The following is a 19,060-nucleotide window of genomic DNA, read 5'->3' on the forward strand; positions in this document are numbered from 1 at the left end:
ATATATTGTTATTATAAATACACATTTGTTGTATATTCTTATCGTAATTATATGAAGTAAATATTTTATATAATTACATATTGAATAGTTTACATAAGTATTATATCATATATATTATATAAATATATAAAAATTTATACATCATATATAATATTTTTCAAAATTTATTATACTAATTAAGTATGCTGCATTTTATAACTTTTTTTTCCTTATAGATTTTATACATGGCAAAGATCAGCTTTTAAATTACAGGAGCTGTTATTTATAATCAGAGAAATGCAAATTCTTTTTCTACTTTTAAAGCTGTTTAGTTGTTGCAGCCACAGGATATTTATTTCTAAGCTCACACTTATTGCTGCTCTTGCATTGATACCTGCCAACAAAACCTCATCCAAGAAAATCTCCAGAACCTTTCAAGTGCTGCCAGCCAGTTGGCCTTAGGTGAGCTTTGAAGAGTTTTTAAGGGAAACTTCAATTTGGCAAAATCTTGGGAACATTTCTTTGTCTAATTAGGCAGGAGAGTAAAAAGCCAATAAGCTGGGAAATTGAGCAGGGCCGTTGTTTTTTTTAAACCTGCTTTAAATATAATGAAAAGGATTGGCTACTCCTCTCTGAGAAAGGCACCACTTCGCTGTTCTGCAGGCAGGGAGACTCTGTGAATTACTAAAAAAATTTCTGAAAAAATTGGGAGATGTTTTATTCCATCACTGCTGGAGGACAGGATGACACTTCCAAGCTGCCAGCAGCCGAGGCAGTGCCAAGCTCATCAGCTGCAGATGATCCGGCACTGCTCAGGACTTGGGATGTGGGAGACCATGGGGAGCTGCTGGAGGCAGCTTTGCCTGGCACCACCTGGTCCCCCTCTCTTCCTTTATTTTTGGGGCAGCCAAAACATCATCATTCTCCCTCAGCACCAGTTCTGACTCACTTCCCTCCTTTCTGAGGGGAAGGAGACGACATCCTGCACTTTATCAACTCTGTCTTTCATTAATTCTCCAGGCTGAGACAGATGGGGAAAGGGAGCTGCTCCATCCGTGCCCAGCAGGCTTCTCATGCATCACACTGCCACAAGTTTTAATCTTTACATGGGCTCAGAGTAATTTCTGGGAAGGGCATCATAAAAAACCCTGGCTGAAAGCTGCAGACTTAAGACAGAGTTTGAGAAGATGGATTAATAACCATAAAGATGTGTTGCTCTTCCACACAGCCTCACCTCCCTTGATCACATCCTGTCCCAAGGGCTAGCCACAGCCTGGCCATAAAAAGGGATTGACTAAGGACAGCAGGGTGGAGCAGTATCAGCTGTGGCCTGTCTTTGTGAATAGTTTCATTAATATTACCTAAACCTGCAACTGGTTGTGGTGTTGAAGTAGCTGGATAGAGATAAATACATACATATAAAATATTCTATATATTTAATATATTTCTCCCACAAGTATTAATGGGCCTCACAGTGAACCTGGCTTTCAGCTATGGCTAAAAAGGTAAAAAATCTTCCCAAGCTGGAGAGCTGAACAGTTCATTGTCACTTTTGCTACCCTCAGAGTAATATTTGACCCATTATGATATTTATGGGCCTGTGAAGAAGACATCTGGAAAGATCTCTGGGATAAACAGTTGCCGTGGAGACAGAGAAAGTGGACATTTTTTCAGACTGTCTTTTTGGTATTTTGGAGTCTGAATTCCTTTGAAAATGGAGACAGGATTTAATTGCATGGAAGAAGATGAGGAGAAAATTTAACAGCAGGTCTCTTGAGCCTTGAGGATTCACAATAATAAATTCACAGCTTCAAATCTTTTCTGTCTCAAAAGAAAAAAAATGATAACATCTTCTTTTGATTTGTTCATTTCTAACTAATCTCACAACAGCACTGGAGTGGGACTAAAATCAGGCACTAACCTTGAAACTGTATCTGAGGATGAGCCTTAAAAAATCCCAAGATTTTCAATGGGAATTATTCAGGCAAAGCCTGAGATTAATAATTGCCCACTCAATAACATTTGTCAGGAATTTTGACTTGTTTCTAAAAGGATAAACAGACCAAAGAAAACAGGCAGGCAATAAACAACTGAAAAGAGCAACCGACCTCAAGTCTATATAATTGATAATTTCAGAAATTATATTAAATTGTGGTACACATCTATTAAGATCCCTCAAAAGGAATTTACAAATTATTACTGTTTTTGTTTCAGGGTAGCTCTGGGTGTCAGAAGATTTTCTGCTCTTTTTTACAGCTGGAAAACAACACCAAACAAACTGCAATAAATGGTGACACTGAAATCTAAATGTTCTCCAGAGCCAAAGTTGTAAAATCAAGCTGCCCCTTCATATTCCAACTCCTGCTGCCCATTTTCTGCTTTTCTGGTTTTTATAAATAGAATTATCTCAGTGGAAAATGTAGAAGATAACTTAGAACAGATCTTGGGCCAAATTCATTCCTGATGTAAGCAGAGTGACGCCAGTGGGGACACTCCTGAGAGGAATTTGTTCCTTGTTTACTCCTTCAAACCTTCGGAGGATGAGAAATGACTGAATTAAATAACTTAATTTCTTCCAGCGTGCAAATTCCATAATCTGTCCTGGAAATTGTTCCAGTGGTGAGTCAAACAATTCCTTATTAGAGCTCGTGGGACCTTATGGTCTAGTGGAGGAAACAAAGGAAATAAATCCGTTATCAATATCCATCCCCTGTGAGGGGGGATGTTCATGTGCTGCACTTCACGCTCCTGAACAGGAACACAATGTCGGAGTTTAACAAACGCTGTCTCCTCTTCCATATTGAACTTCTCTGAGTGCCCACAATGTATTCAGAGAGTGGAAAAAAAAAATAACACTGCAAATTAAATGTGATCCAGCCTCACTGGGATTACTGGAAATGGTAATAAACAGCAGAGGAGAGGATGTGAGAAGTATTTCTGATGTTTAGGTAGCGGAAATGCCTTAGGTGAAAATGCCCAGAAAACCACAGGAAGACCCAAAAATTACAGTTGTGTTAATGCAAAATCTGAATAATTCGAGACAAGATAATTCTTCTTTGCTTGTCTTTGGATCACAAGGAGTGTGATGGGTCTGGCTTTCTTGGTCTAAAGGCTGGCAGGATACAGGAAGAAATGGAAGTGGCTGCCAAGAGGACTTGACAATTTATGATCAATTTACAGGACCAGTAACACCAAGAACATACAGAGATATGGATCAAACCTCCAACACTGATGGGTTAGTCACTGCCTCCATAAAGGCCATTGATGGAATCACTGAAGGAAGAAGTATTTTGGAAAGAATGTGGATTTTAACCATATTTGTGAAAAAAAAGTCTGCACATTCTCACCTGTAAATAAGGAGTTAATTCCAAAATAGATAATTAGTTTCTCCATGTCTAAAGCTGCTATAAGTCAGAGATTAAGTGGTTTAGAAAATTTAGAGGTGGGTTAAAAAAGAAATGAAAATTAGGTAAGCATATTATTATTCCTTCTCCCCCTCTTCCTATTAGAAAGAATTAAAGATCAAGTAGGATGGAAATTGCTCTGTAGTTTTTCTCACCAGTATGTGCGGGCAGGTAATTATCCTCCTATCTGAAGTAATAAATAACAATGAAAATTTGCATAACTTTAACCAATATTCCTTTATTGGAATGTAGAATCATTATGGAGAAATGGAAAATACACCTAAAGGGACCTATGGAGTTCACATAGATCCTTCTTTGCACCCAGGCAAAATAAACCATAACTAAAATATCTAAAAGGAATTTGGGGAGTTCTCATTGTCTGTGACATTTTTATTAGCTGGAAAAAGCATGAAAAAAGAAAAGTATTACAGGGCACAATTCTGTGTGCTTGAGTAATAAAGACCCAGAAACTTCTTTATGTTTCAGTCACTTGAGAAATTCTGACTTGCAGGGATGGCAATAACATCAGTGTCAGACAATAATAATAAGACAATGATAAATTCCTTCCTGATATTCTACGAATGAACAGATGTTATTTAGCAGATTTAAAATTAAATCTTGATGTAAACCCCAGTTAGATGTAAGTTTTTATAGCTGAAGGTGTGCATTTGTGCAGGTAGAGAGTATAGGTTTGTATTTACAGATATCTGCAGATAGTCCACAGTCTGAGATGCAGGTAGAAGAAAAATTAGGAAGCACACAAAACCCACTCAGTTTATAACCCAAGTGAGAAATCTTCTTCATGTGAGCAGGAATGCTCAGCTGCTGTAACCACACCACTGGAAAATCTCTTTATGAGCTCTCAATCCAGTGGAATAATGGGAAACAGATCAGCGATTCTGGTGTGTCCTGCATGAAGACAATTACGGAATAGCCCTGCTGACTGGGAGCACTCTATTTAATTCTGTCCAGGATTATTCAGTTATGGTAACAGTGGGTGCTGGTTCGGGCAGTTTGCAGGTTAGCAGAGAAGGGGTGGAATTACATTAATCATTATTTTTTATGGCCAAAAATCTGGAGCAGACTCAAGTCCTTTCCTGTCTTGGGAATAAGGATGAGGTAAGTTCTTAAAATATGCCCAACAATCCTTCAGCACATTTTATTAATTGTTTGTGTTCATTATTTCAGTTTGGCTTTGCTCTTGGCATATGGCTTGGGCATACTCATTACACACTCTAATAATTGTTTTTTCTCCTCTAAAGCATTTCCTTGTTCACTGACTTCTGTGTCCAGCAATTTCTTCAGCCAGGTCACTCAGTGATGGATCCTTCCAGCCTTGCCTTTTGTTTGGGTTGTGATTTGTACTTGTGTTGTTTCACTCTGCTCCCTTCAATTTGTCTTTCTGCAGAAGGACACAAACCAATCGATGCCAGCAGCTGGGAGAGCAGGAGATGTATGGCCTGATTACCAAAAGTGGAAGCTGCCATGGAAGTCTGAAATGGCTTTTAGGGTAATCAGAAAGGCAAGGAAAAGGATCAATAAGAAAAGCATCTGCAGGTGCTTGTCCACAAGGCTCAACTATCTGCTCCTGAAGGGTGAAAACGATGCTGTTTAACCCATGTCCAACTATTTGGGTAAGGTTCCCATTTGGTTTAAACCAATGAAAAAACCCACAAAAAACCAAACCAAAATGCACCAAAACCCAAAAACTAAAACAACAACAACAAAAAAAAACAACCCAAAAAACAAAACCAAAAAACCCCAACCCACCAAACAAAACACTAAACAAAAAAACACCAAAAAAACCCAAAACGACCCAACAACAAAAACACCAACCGGAAAAGTAAAAAAATGTCTATGAACACTGAAAAAAAGAGGAATTCCAGGGCTGGGAAGTGAAACAGGCAGCTCAGCTCTCTGAGATTATGGATGTGCCTTCAGTGGGACTCAGCTTGCATATTAAGGCACCTTAATTTAGGTTTTTTTAATATGCAAACTGGATGTAAATCTCTGTATCTATCAACTCTACAAGGAGTCTTGGGAGACTCGCCAGCTAATTTAGCCAATAATTTAGATGTCTAACATCCAGTGATGCAATTGTTCCCCAAGGGGGGCATTTTTTCCCTAAATACGGAGCCCAGTACAGTTCTCTTCACTGAAAAACATGCCAAAAATGCCTGTTGGATTCAGTGGGAGTTGAGATGGGATTGAGAGCAGCAGAATTCCACCTGTTCTTGGTGCTGACAGCAGAACCCTTCCACTGCCAGCTGGCGATTGGCTGCTCTTATTTTGGTAAAAAATGTGCTTGCTTAAAGAAGCATCAAAATTTTAAAAGTGTGTCTCATCAAAAATCCTTTTAAAAAAGCAAGCTGGTCGTAGCTATAAATATTTTATTACCTGGGAAGTGAGGTTTTTGGGGTATTTCCACATGGCTTGAGGCTCAAAAATATTCAAGTTAAAACCAAAAATGCCTCTAAACTCCATGTTTACAATGTTGTGCAAGAGACAGGTAATTACTTTGATTTGTCTGTAAATAATTTATGAGACATTATACATTCATTGAGCCGTCAAAATCGTGAGTCTTCATGGCATCCGGGAGCAAAATTCAGGAAGGCAAAGAGAAGGAAAGAACATTTATTTGAACAGATCGATTTGAAATCTTGTTGGCAAGTTTTCTAGATTCTGTTCCTTTCCAACTGTTTTGCAGGAATAATGGTTATACTGGGAAAAAAAATGGACTCCAACGTTCAACATTCCTGTCGATAGGAAATGAAGGAAAAACAGATGACACATCAACAGGGCAGAAGGTCTTCTATCTTACTTCTGAAGTGCCTTAAATTCATATATTATCTTAAAATAGTTATAAAAGATAGGCTGGTCAAATCAACTTTTTTCCTCTTTTTTATTTAATTTTTCTTTTTTCATAGAAGAGCCTACACGTCCACTTTAAGCAAATACTCTGCTTTCAGCCAGCTAAAGGGAGATTAATTTCACCTTTAAACTCAAGAGTGACATTGCTAAAGAACTCCTGCACCAAAGAGTAACTTGTTTCTGTGGTGGAACTCATATTAGAAAATGAAATCTCAAGCTGGGAAGCAAAACAGCACAGGCCAAGTTAATTTGTTTTCTAGCACAGAATGCAAAATTCTCCTCTCTGCAAGGAACTATTGCCACATATTAAGCTTTATGATCCCCAAACCAAAACATGAGTTCTTTTTTCTTTTCTGTTACAAAGGGCCAGAAAAGTTACATGAGAGAATTCTCCCTTTGTACTTTCCTGTTCCCTCTTTTTCTTGTGAGGAATTTGGGGAAGGAATTGCACATTTTTCATTCCCTCCCTTTTTCCAGCAGCAAACTACCATGTCCAGTCTGAGCCAGCAGTGCTGGATAGCAGCTCATGGGTAAAGCCAAGGATCTCCCTTCCCCACCCTCATCCCCCTTTGCACAGAAACTAAAAAAAATACAATGAAGACTGGAGCTGCAATTCCTCCTGCCTTGTTAGTCCAGTGGTGGAAAAGGCCAAGAACTTTGTGGAAAAAAATAAAGCTCAGTAAGGGCTCAGGGAGCTGATATTTAAGGTGTTACATGGAATGGTTTGGGTTGGAAAGGACCTTAAAGACCATTTAATTTCAATTCCCCTGCTGTGGGCATGGAATATATCAATGTAAGTGACTTTGTGCTGCTGCTTTTGAGGGTAAATAGGGCTGAATTATCTTGTTTTTGCCATGCTGAGATAAGTAAATACAGAGACTTTTCTACCACTTAGCAGACAGAGCAGTTAAAAACTTGTTGGAGCACCATAACTTGCTTGTCCATCTGAAGATGATTTAACTTACTGTGCTTCAGTTTTATTTTGCTGAGGAAAAATCAATATGCAAAGCCTGTCAGGAGTCCAAATTATTACACTTATTCAGCTGCATGTATTATTGAGTAGGCAGTTCCCTGTAATGAAGATCTTGGCTTAAGTTTGTGAGGTGTATTAAGAAGCAGTGGATGAAGCACAGAAGAGGCTGCAACAAGAAATGAACTTGTGCAGTTGGGCAATTTTAAGCATTGGCCACCTCTGTGAGAATATCAGAAATCTCATAAGAAAAAAAAACATTTCATGGTAAGAAGAGGCTAAGAAGACTTTCTTGAGTCTAGTGTCTAATACAATTTTGTTCACGACTAGAACTTTCCAAGTGATCCTACAATACCGGCAAATAGCAAAAGGAGTGATTTTAAATAAAATGTCAGAATGTTCCTCCAGAAACCGAAGTACTGGTGAAAAGGTGATTCTTAAGTGGGTACAGAAAAGTCTTCCAATCAAAGTCATCAACAGAAAGCCATCAGAATTTCTTCCAGCCCTTTCTTGCTCCCATCACCTTTATTGTTCTCCCATCAGTTGTCTTGAGTACAGGCAACCTTCCCGTGAACAAAGGAAGCAGCACCTGGCAAATTTGCTTTCCAGAGTGGGATTTAACTGACCCCTGCCAATATCTACATTTGAATGGCCCTCAAAGTTTTTGTGGGAATAGACAGGAACAGGCAATCCTGGAGAACAGTGTCTCTCACTGGAAAGCAGATGTTTGAAACGCATCTCATGAATCATTCCCTCAAAAATCCAGCTTTTTTCCTTTGACTGGGAAGGCAGCTTTGGGACAACAGCCAAGCTGAAAACACCTAAGGCACAGAAACCTCAAGTTCTGTGAGGAAAACTCACAGAATCACAGAAAATCCTGAGTTGGAAGGGACCCACAAGGATCACCGAGTCCAAGCCCCAGCCCTGCCAGCTGTTGACAAACCAGTGTCACACACTGAGCCTCTGCTGCAGTGACTCTGCTCCTTCTTGGGCTCCTGCCCAACACAAAGCCAGAAGGAAGGAGGATCCTGATTGTCATTGTCACCAGCAATGGGGAACATCATTACAAATGCGGAGCTATTGCAGGGCACAGCGGGAATGGGCAAATATTGCAGATTTCCCATCACACCAGGGGGATAAACGTGCCCTTAACACCATCCAGAGTCCTAATTTCAGTCTGTGTTGGTAGATCCTCTTATATTCACTGGCCATATTTAATTAATTATTCAGCTGCAGAAACTCAAAGCTGAAGAATTAAGGAAAGGATCAAAATCTGTATTTAGTCTATATTAACACGTGCCAGTATCTTTTACATCCTTTTAGGCTTTTTTAAGCTCAAGCAGGGATCATAAATTGTTGCTGTACTGTTCTCTCCTTGCCTTTGGGTAATTTGACTAAAACAACCAAATTTCCTGGATGTGGTGTGCAGTAATCCTGCGGTTTCTCTGTTACAAAAAAATGCTCAGAATTATTCACTTAAGGAATGTGGGTTTTTTCGTGTCTACAACCAGTGCATTTTTTCATAGCTTGGTTAACATCCTCCAGCAAACAAAACTTCCTCAATTTTTTTATTTTTTGGTGGATTTTCTTAGGAAACATCACTGGTTCTCTGGAAATGCCTATCTCTTTTCACTGAGATTCCTAGAATCGTGGAATGGTTTGGGTTGGAAGAGGCCTTGAAAGATCATCTAGATCAAATCTGCTGCAATGGTTAGAGACATCTTCAACTACATCTTCAGTGTCTCCCCATTCCACTCCAGTCCATGAAGTCAATGTATTTACTGAAGCTTTGAAAGTAATTCCAGGGATAAAATGAAGGTGTCTCTGGGCAATGATCTGCACTGGTCTTCTGTTTTCCATCACTGGTTATTCAGGGAGCCAGGGTGACTGACTTAGACCGGACATGGGGCTTTTAGGAAGCAATGTCAGGTATTTTGACTCTGAGGATTTAATTTGTTTTAACAAAGGTAAGGTTTTACTGCAACCTGAGATGCTTCAGGGCATTGAGTTTCCAATCTGGGTAGACATGATTCTTCTCTAGGCCCCGTGACAGAATGTCTTGATACCCTAAGGAATACACCTGCACCTGCATCTGGTCCTAAAAATCTCCAACGTAATTTCCTATTTCTCTTGCTATAGGAGCTTATTGGACACTAGAAAGCAATTTACAGGCAAAGTCTAGGGTTCATCCAGGGTTTCTCTGAAATGTAATCATTGCCAGTGAGGAGAAATCCAAAGTCCATCAGTGCTGCCTTCTCCATGTTTCATCACTGGACATAAAGATCCTAGAAACCAGTCAACTGTGCCATTGCCTCCAGCAAGGATCGAGCTCTCTCTCTCACTGCTGTGTTTTCTCAGGGACACAAACAGTCTGAAGCAGCAAGAAAGCCTTGCTTTGTCAAAACATCCAGCAGCCAGCCACAGAACACGCCATGGGAATAGGAACAAAAGAGCATTTTCACTGAATTCCCTTTTAAAGAAAGATCCAGTTGTCTGACACCTGACTCACTCATTTTTACAGAAGCGTAACACGTTTGCAGGACCTTTATGAAAACACAAGCTCCATGCAAGGAAACACTTTTTTTGTTTCAGCACTCCAGCAGAGTGCAGCTGCTGCCTGCTGGGATGGAGCACTGGTTTCAGAGGAGTTGACCATCACACGCCACTTAACAATTATCACTCACTTATAATTCAGATGACTCCTTAATAGCTTTTTTGGGAATTTTTTTTTAGCTATGGTAGTACAGATGCTAAAAAACTCGATGAGTGAGTGTTGTCACAGCTTCCATCTGCTCACGACTCTGCTGATACTGACAGATGAAACCATCACTCATTAATTGGGTAAGTTTTGCTGCTTCTCATCATTCATTTTTTAACTGCAGTGGCCTGGTAGAACATGATTGCAACTACATGTGCAGCTCACAACTGCTTGGGGCAACGTGAATTAGAATTGTACCTCTGCCCCACAGGTAAAACCAATTGCAAAGGCATCTAAAATCATGGAATAATGGGATGGTTTGTGTTGGAAGGGACCTTAAAGATCACCTCATTCACCCCCACCATGGGTAGGGACACTTTACACTAGGCCAGGTTGCATCTACTATGCTGTGTATTTGAAAATGTTCATTAAAAACCCCAAATCAACCAACCAACCAAGCAAAAATAAACAAAACACAAACAAAAATCCTCTGAAGGTAAACAATGTGTGGGGCAAACCCTCACAGTTTAATAATCTCTGCATATACTGGAAAGAAACTGCCCCCTTTGCTCTAGATCACCATGTACATGATGAACTAGATGGTTAGAGTGGTCTTCTTCATAATATTTAAGTCTGGACCAAAGAAAAGAGAGGATTTAATGAACTGGACGTCACCATAGAAACAAGGAACTCACAGGTGGAACTGTGTAAATAATGGATATTTTATTTTTAAACACACACAAAAATCCCATTCTTTTCAATTAAGTCAGAGTTTTTCCTTCATTCTGTCTGACAAGAAAACAGAGAGTTGGACAGGCAGAAAGGAAATTTCAGTTTTAGCTTTTTATCTTGAATTTTATCATTTCTTTGCTTTTATCCCTAATTCAGTTTAAGTACCAATACTTCTGAAACAATGTTCTGTTGAACAGAACAATATGAAATGGCCATATATTTTCATTTCCCAAATTTGTTAATGGTTGCTGTTTTTCAGCCTCAATTATTTTAAAATGTAACCTTAACCCTCATTTTTCAATGACTAAACTTTTATTCAATCTAGTTCCCAGAAACTCATCTTACCCGAGTCATTATTGTACCCAGCTGCCTGGGCAAATTCTAATTCACATTTCATTTTCTTTTAACTTATGTTCCTTGCCCATTATAGAAGGACTTCCTGGCAATTCTGGAGATGACAAAAGTAGTGGTTTTGAAAGAACCAGGTGGGAATTATCACATGAATATACTATGGGATGGCAATAGTGGCTCATACATGTGTTTCACAGCTAATGGTGTTTTCAGAGCTGTAGATATTAAATTCCAGTACTTTTCCTTCCCTTCTTTCCTGAATGGAAGTCCAGCAAATGCTGAGAAGATGATTAAACTCAGATTTATCAGCAGGGCTTGCAAAGGTGGCAGTCCTTGTTTAAACCATCACAGTGTGTTCCTGCTGCCCAAGGACATAATAGAAATTTCTGCCCCATTACAGCAATTTTTACACCTTTTTCTCTGAGTCATCTTCCCTGACCATCCCCAGGCTGATGATCACCTCACCTAAGCTTTAACCAGCTTAGAGAGTCCACAGGGCTTAACTCGTCCTCTGGCCTCCCTCCTGAGTGAGGGGAGAGAGAAAAAGGCTGTTCCAGAGAACAATTTATCCACAAATGTCAGGAACCCAGAGGAGCTGGAAAGGAATAGCTCTTAGGAAGGAGCCACGGCTCTAAAGGGTTCAGACTTCGTTTAGGACAGAGAACTGAGGTGTTACTCACTAAAATCCAGAAAGACAAATTCTGTTCCTGGAGATGAAGTGGTGAATAAGAACTTATAAGGCTTGAGGTTAAGATTCTTATGGCAGAGACTGAAGAATCCATATCTATCCTATGCGGGAAATCCATGGCAGAGCTGTGCCCAGGTGATGCAGTACGCACCTGTGGCCCTACACTCTCCACATAGCCCTACACACTCCACATGGCCCTACACACTCCATATGGCCCTACACACTCCATATGGCCCTATACACTCCATATGGCCCTATACACTCCATATGGCCATACACACTCCATATGGCCCTATACACTCCATATGGCCATACACACTCCATATGGCCCTATACACTCCATATGGCCCTATACACTCCATATGGCCATACACACTCCATATGGCCCTATACACTCCATATGGCCCTATACACTCCATATGGCCCTGTACACTCCATATGGCCCTATACACTCCATATGGCCCTATACACTCCATATGGCCATACACACTCCATATGGCCCTATACACTCCATATGGCCATACACACTCCATATGGCCCTATACACTCCATATGGCCATACACACTCCATATGGCCCTACACACTCCATATGGCCCTACACACTCCACATGGCCCTACACTCTCCATATGGCCATACACACTCCACATGGCCCTACACTCTCCATATGGCCATACACACTCCATATGGCCCTATACACTCCATATGGCCCTATACACTCCATATGGCCCTACACACTCCACATGGCCCTGCACACTCCACATGGCCCTACACACTCCATGGCCCTACACACTCCATGGCCCTACACACTCCATATGGCCCTACACACTCCATAGCCCTACAAACTTTACATGGCCCTACACACTCCATGGCCCTACACACTCCATGGCCCTACACTCTCCATATGGCCCTACACACTCCATATGGCCCTACACTCTCCATATGGCCATACACACTCCACATGGCCCTACACACTCCACATGGCCCTATACACTCCACATGGCCCTACACACTCCACATGGCCCTACACACTCCATAGCCCTACAAACTTCACATGGCCCTACACACTCCATATGGCCCTACACACTCCACATGGCCCTACACACTCCATGGCCCTACACACTCCACATGGCCCTACACTCTCCATATGGCCCTACACTCTCCATATGGCCCTACACACTCCATATGGCCCTACACACTCCATGGCCCTACACTCTCCACATGGCCCTATACACTCCATATGGCCCTACACTCTCCACATGGCCCTATACACTCCATATGGCCCTACACACTCCACAGCCCTACACACTCCATGGCCCTACACACTCCATATGGCCCTACACACTCCATGGCCCTACACTCTCCATATGGCCCTACACACTCCATAGCCCTACACTCTCCATATGGCCCTACACTCTCCACATGGCCCTACACTCTCCATATGGCCCTACACACTCCATATGGCCCTACACACTCCATATGGCCCTACACACTCCGCATAGCCCTACAAACTTCACATGGCCCTACACACTCCACATGGCCCTACACACTCCATATGGCCCTACACTCTCCATATGGCCCTACACACTCCATATGGCCCTACACACTCCACATGGCCCTACACACCCCTTTGACATGGCTCAGCACTGTCCCATGGATAGCACATGGCACTGAAGACAAGGGGACAGTTTATTAAGGAATGATTTTCTTGAAATTGAAACACACAAGATTCCAACCACACTGTGATCCCTGATGAAAAATGGTCCAGAGATTTCCAGTCTAGTGGCAATCCAGCTGGGCCTGGAAGCAAAAGCTGTAGGATCACAAAAGCTCTATTTCTGCTCCCAGCACCATGATCTCAGCTGGGAGTTACAACACCAAAGGAATATCCCTGCTCATCTCCCATTAGTTTTGTGTCTAGGGTGCAATGTGGATGGCATTTGAATCTCTCTTTCCAGGAATTCCTCACCAGAAAAATTATTGTTGTACTGTTTGCCTCCCCAGGAAGAGCATTTAGGTGAATATAGCTTGGCTGTGTATTAAAGAGGGATGAAAAAGAAACATCCTAAAGGCTTTCCCAAGAAATGTGCTGCTGGTTCACCCACTGGAGGTTTGTCCTGTCTGCAGCTGTGTCTAGCAAAAAAACTTTCCTTAAATGATTCCAGGGCAGTTTGGCTGTGACACAACACCCTTTCTTTCCCCTGCCAAAGCTGATCCTGAACTTTTCCAATGGCAATGCACTTCCAGGCTATCAGCCTCACTGATGTGACTGAATTCACAGTGGGTCAGCATCAACATTTTAGCTTCAGCTGCTGCATTGGAGGAAAAGATTCTTTATGGATCCGGAAGCTTGGTTTATGCCTGGAGTGTGAAGATTTTGGTCATTATTACCAACAGAATTCATTCAACCCAACTTCAGACCTCCACAATGGTTGTGTTAATAAGCAAGGGAGAAAAATGGGCATTTGTAACACAACCTTCTCAGCAGGAGGTGGAAGCAGAAATAGGGCAAATTGAAGTTCTGTAAGTATTTGTAAGTGTCAGTGAGTTCTGATTTTGACCTCTTGACTATAAACTCAGTTTCAATATCTATCACTGATAAAGATCTCTCTATTTTATAAGTCCATTTTGAGGTGACATGAATTTATTCACTCTATCAGATGAACAAACTTAGAGAATCCTAGAATGGTTTAGGTTGGAAGGGACCTTAAAGTTCATCTAATTCCAACCTCCTGCCACGTGCAGGGACACCTTCCACTATCCCAGGATGCCCCAAGCTCCATCCAACCTGGCCTTGGACACTTCCAGGGATCCAGGGGCAGCCACAGCTTCTCTGGACACCCTGTGCCAGGGCCTGCCCACCCTCACAGAGCAGAATTTCTTCCCAGTACCTAATCTAAAGCTACCCCCTTTCACTTAAAACCATTCCCCCTTTCCCAAAAACATCTAAAAAGCATGATGATAAAGTCAGAGAAATTCAGCAACGAGCTGAAGAACGAATCAATGCTTGGAAAACAGAGATCAGTGAAGCAGTTTTTCTTGCATTTGCCTGAGAAAAAGCAAAGTTCGATCACAGCTTGGGTCCCCAGGGGTGCACAAGAGATTTGTTCAGATAAAGATTCTACAGAATGGATGCCAGAAATAAGCACAGACCCTGTGTCTGTCATCACATGTCCCTGGCTTCTCCCTCAAAATTCTTTCTTGTTCCTACCATCTCTAATACGAATTTAGCAGAAGACACTTTATGCAGTGTCACATGGATAAATCCATCAGTGCAAAGAAAAGCATCTTTGACCAAAGGGAGATGTATCCAAGCAGATCAAAGCTATCTAGGTCTGTATCCTGCTTAAAAAGGAGCCACAGAGGAAACTGTCAGGTGTAGAGAGATTTTCTTATCTATACCCTTCCAACTCCAGGAATTCATTAGCTTGGATTCAATCCTGGTCCTGTTGTTCTTGGGCACAGCTGCTTCAATAAGGGAGACACAGTGAAGTAATGTCTTCCCAGTGGTGCCAGGAGAAATAACAGCAGATAATTCAAAAGCTCTGTGAGACCAAGAGGCTGATGAGACACTCAATAAAAAATGTGAAACTGAAAAAAAAAACCTGCTCCATCATCTCTGTGTGATGGAAACATAATTCAAAATCTCTCTTTGCATCACCACACTACCTTCTGATTACCATCTCCTACGCCTTATCAGCTTCTTTCCTGTTGATTTACAGGGTAACTTTTAACAAGGATTAGATGTGATTCCCTGTAGGAATCATCACTTCCTTTCAATTCCTTGACATGCCTGGGAATGTCGCTTCCTTTCAACATCTTTCAGAGGAAGGACAGGAGGAGTGGGGCTGGAAAACAAGGGCTTCAAGTTAAAGATTGATTTGACAGTGAGTCACGAACCACATAATCACCAATGAGGCCTCATCACTTCTTTTTCTATTCAAATTCTGCTGCTGAGTTCACTTTTGTCACACCTTGGCTCATTCCAGGCTAGTGCATTTTAAGCACTTTGAACATTAAATTTTAGGCACAAACTGCAGATCACTCAAGGAACTCCCCCACCATTTGAGAGAGAGCCACGTTCAAGGGACAAGTCTGGAATATCCCATTCCAAAAGTGGAAAGCAAGACAGGGACAGGCTGGGAAAATTCTTTCATGCCAATCTACAGCTGGAGGTGTTCTCCATTTCATCAGCAGGGTTCTTTCCATCACAATTCAGATTTTTTTGGGGTGATCCAGACCTCCAGCATGACCTACTCAATATATCAGAGCCAGAAGCTAAAGGTGGGATTTGTCTGATCAAACGTAGACATTTAAATGTGATTATTTAGAGCTGAGATGGTCACCCTTAATTCCATATGTGTCCAGAGGGAAAAAATAGACATTGTCTAATCTACATTGAGGAGGGAATAAATGTCTGTCTCAGGCTCTACTTGGTAGACATCCAGAGCTACAAACTGAGGAAGGTGACTTGCTCATTTGTAGTGCAGATGCACTTGCAGGTATCAACATTTAATTAGATAAATCTTCTGCTAAATGCACATAAGCCAGGAAACTATCATTAATATCTGAGTAACTCCTGTGTCAGTCTTTCCTAGCCCCAGGGTTGGGAACAGGTCAGAAGAGTCTGGACAGGAGAAACAGAAATAAAAAAGGGTGCATGTGGATCAGCAGTGAGATTCATCAATTCTGATCTGGCAGAAAACACCTGGAGGGTTGGTGAGAGCTAGAAGAGGGTCCAGCACAAACTGGGGCAGCTTCACAGGAAGAGAGGGATGAAAACTCAAACAGAGGAGATTGGAAATGTTGATGTAAGAAATAGCCTGGCTCCACTGCCTGGGGAAGTTGAGTATGAAGTAATCACTGCTCTCCTTCCTTTCTTGTCTGCCTTTGGCTTTCATTACTCTGCTTTATCAGTTTAATTCCTTCTCCAGAGCAAAGGAGTCAGATTCTGGGTCCTGTTGAGATTTCATTTCCTTCAAATTCTCTTTTTCATTCAGGCTGTAAGTGATGACTGAACGGGGACGGACACATAGGGTCAGCACATGCCCCCTATTTCTTCTCATATAAAGTTTCCTAAAGAATTTAAAGCATTTAAGAGGAAGAATCCATCATGAAACTAATGGAAAAAAGAAACCAAACAGAAAATCTCAAGGCAGTCATTGCCTCTGAAGCATTAAAGGCATGGCACAGCAGCAGAAGGAGAGAAAACAGTGCTGTGAAGAATAAAGAAATAATGAGCAGAACATCTGGGCATGAGAGGCAGAGTAGGAGAGAAAGGGGGAAACATCAGAAACCCCATTTGGTCGATGTTTGTGTTCATCAACACAGCAAGGGGGTAAAGCCAAGGCAGCAGAGCTGAGTTCCTGCAAAATGGAGGAACCCATAAGTTGTTCTTCCTATTTTGCCACCCAAGGACAGGGCTTCCCATGCAGAGAATTATCAGTGCAGAAAACAAGGCCTCCAAACAGAGATAATAAATAAATATAATTAGTTATTTATAATTTTAAATAGTATTGCCATTATTGTTTTTGTGCCATGTGGACACCTTGGAGAAGGACTCATGAACTCTAACATTTTATATTCCTGTTCTAAGTCCTGTAGAAATACAGAACACAGAGACTGTTCATGCCCCAGATCCAAGTTCTGTACATGACCCTCTTTGTGTCACCTGCCACAAAAGGTGGATTTTTCTTTCACATCACAGTCACTCAGAAACAGTTCACAAGCCCCTACAGACTTCCTAAAAGCTCACAATCCCATTTCATACCTTGCAGCCACAGTGAGGAGAAATAAATTCTCAAAAAATGTGTATACTGAATTGTTCTATGGGAACTTCCATGCAGGAATAGTCAAAGAGGGGAAGACGTAATTGCGAAAAAACAGAATTTTATTCACCAGTCAGGAGGGATTTCTTCCCTCTTTCAGCTGTTTCTGACAAGCAAAGGAGTTATTTCCCATCTTTCTCGTTCTTTGAAAGAAACAAACTGGTAACATTTCTCCACTACCTGCCATCATTAGTAAGTCTTAGTGCTGAACAAACAAAAGTATGTTCAGCAATATTCATTTTCCCCAAATAAGAAACAGTTTGTGTGCAGCAGGAGGAATGCAAGAGGAATCAACACCCTGCACTTATGACTGCTTAACTTCTGAAAAGTTACTGCATCTTCAGGGAGTTTTGTGGTGAAACATCTCGCAAAAATTTAACCAGTAAGGAGGTGATAAGAGTTTTGTTGATATCTCATCCTTTAACTAAGGAGATAAAGCTTTGTTGGGAGGGAGGGTGGCAGGATCTGGCTTGAAGTAAGCACCATATAATGAAAAGTGAGCTTTGAAGTCAGGATTTAAAGAGTTTAGAGTGAAATGTAGTCCCAGAGGTGAAATGAAACAAATTTAAAACATATCTACAAAAATTTAAGAAAAAAATTTAAAATATTTAAAACTTAGAGGAAAAGGACAGCAAGCAGGATCTATGGAATGAAAAGGCTTTCAAACAAAAAATACACCAGAATCCTTCACTGGAAGATTAATCTCTCGGAGGGGATATGGTTTCTTTACTCAAAGCCACATAAAGTATGGAAGTCGTTGCCACAGGATGTGGAGAACAACTCAAAGATGCTCAGCGAGCCTGGGAAAATCTTCCCAGCGATTCAGCCTGCAAAGACTGGGGGAGCAGAACAGGGAGCAGCTGGGTTCTGCTCAGAGTGAGAGCCTGAAAGGATCCAGTCCCTTCCTGCCTGAGTGGGTGATAAAATTTAATCACATTGAGATTCAAAAGCCTTTCCAATGGCTCTGGGCTTCCTCTATCTCTGAGTTGTGTCCTTTCAATTTGGAACAGGCAGGGGGAGGAGTTCAGAGTGAATAGTCCCCAGCTGTCAGGGTTATTCTGGATTTGGATGATAAAGAACAAACTGGCTGGTGAAATGGTCTCTATTCACCTGGGGAGTTCTATGAATTCCTGAATCCAAACAATAGCCATTGCATAAGAAGTAGGGCTCATGATCAGCTCCTGGCATCATTCTGGGGGTAGGGGATGAGAAACAGGCTTTTTTTCCCTTTTTTCCTTGCTTATGCCACTTCTGGACCAGGGAAAAACTGGGAAGCTCTTCTGTAAAGCACAAAGAGGGTCTCAAAACCACATCCCTGGGGGTGAAATGAACTGCCTGAAGTACACTGAGCTTTTCTCACTTCCACCACAGCACACAGTTTGTCTGCCCAGAGCTGGGCAGCAGAATAGAAACGAATTTATGCATGAGATGAACAGCAGGACCCTGATGGAAACACTCCCCTCTGATGGAAACACTCCCAGCAGCTAAAATGCAGAACGGTTTGCTTTAGAGGACACTGGTAACACAGATATCTACGCTC

The 19,060-nt window shown here is 41.5% G+C and overlaps 1 protein-coding gene across 9 annotated transcripts in view; it reads right to left on the reverse strand.

Moving 5' to 3' along the window:
- The window catches only part of ADCYAP1R1 (ADCYAP receptor type I), a 138,000-nt gene that overhangs the window by 61,108 nt on the left and 57,832 nt on the right, over window positions 1-19,060 (reverse strand). The gene's annotated exons all lie outside the window — the stretch shown is intronic.

This window comes from Corvus moneduloides, chromosome 1 (assembly GCF_009650955.1).
Source record: "Corvus moneduloides isolate bCorMon1 chromosome 1, bCorMon1.pri, whole genome shotgun sequence".
NCBI lineage: Eukaryota > Metazoa > Chordata > Aves > Passeriformes > Corvidae > Corvus > Corvus moneduloides.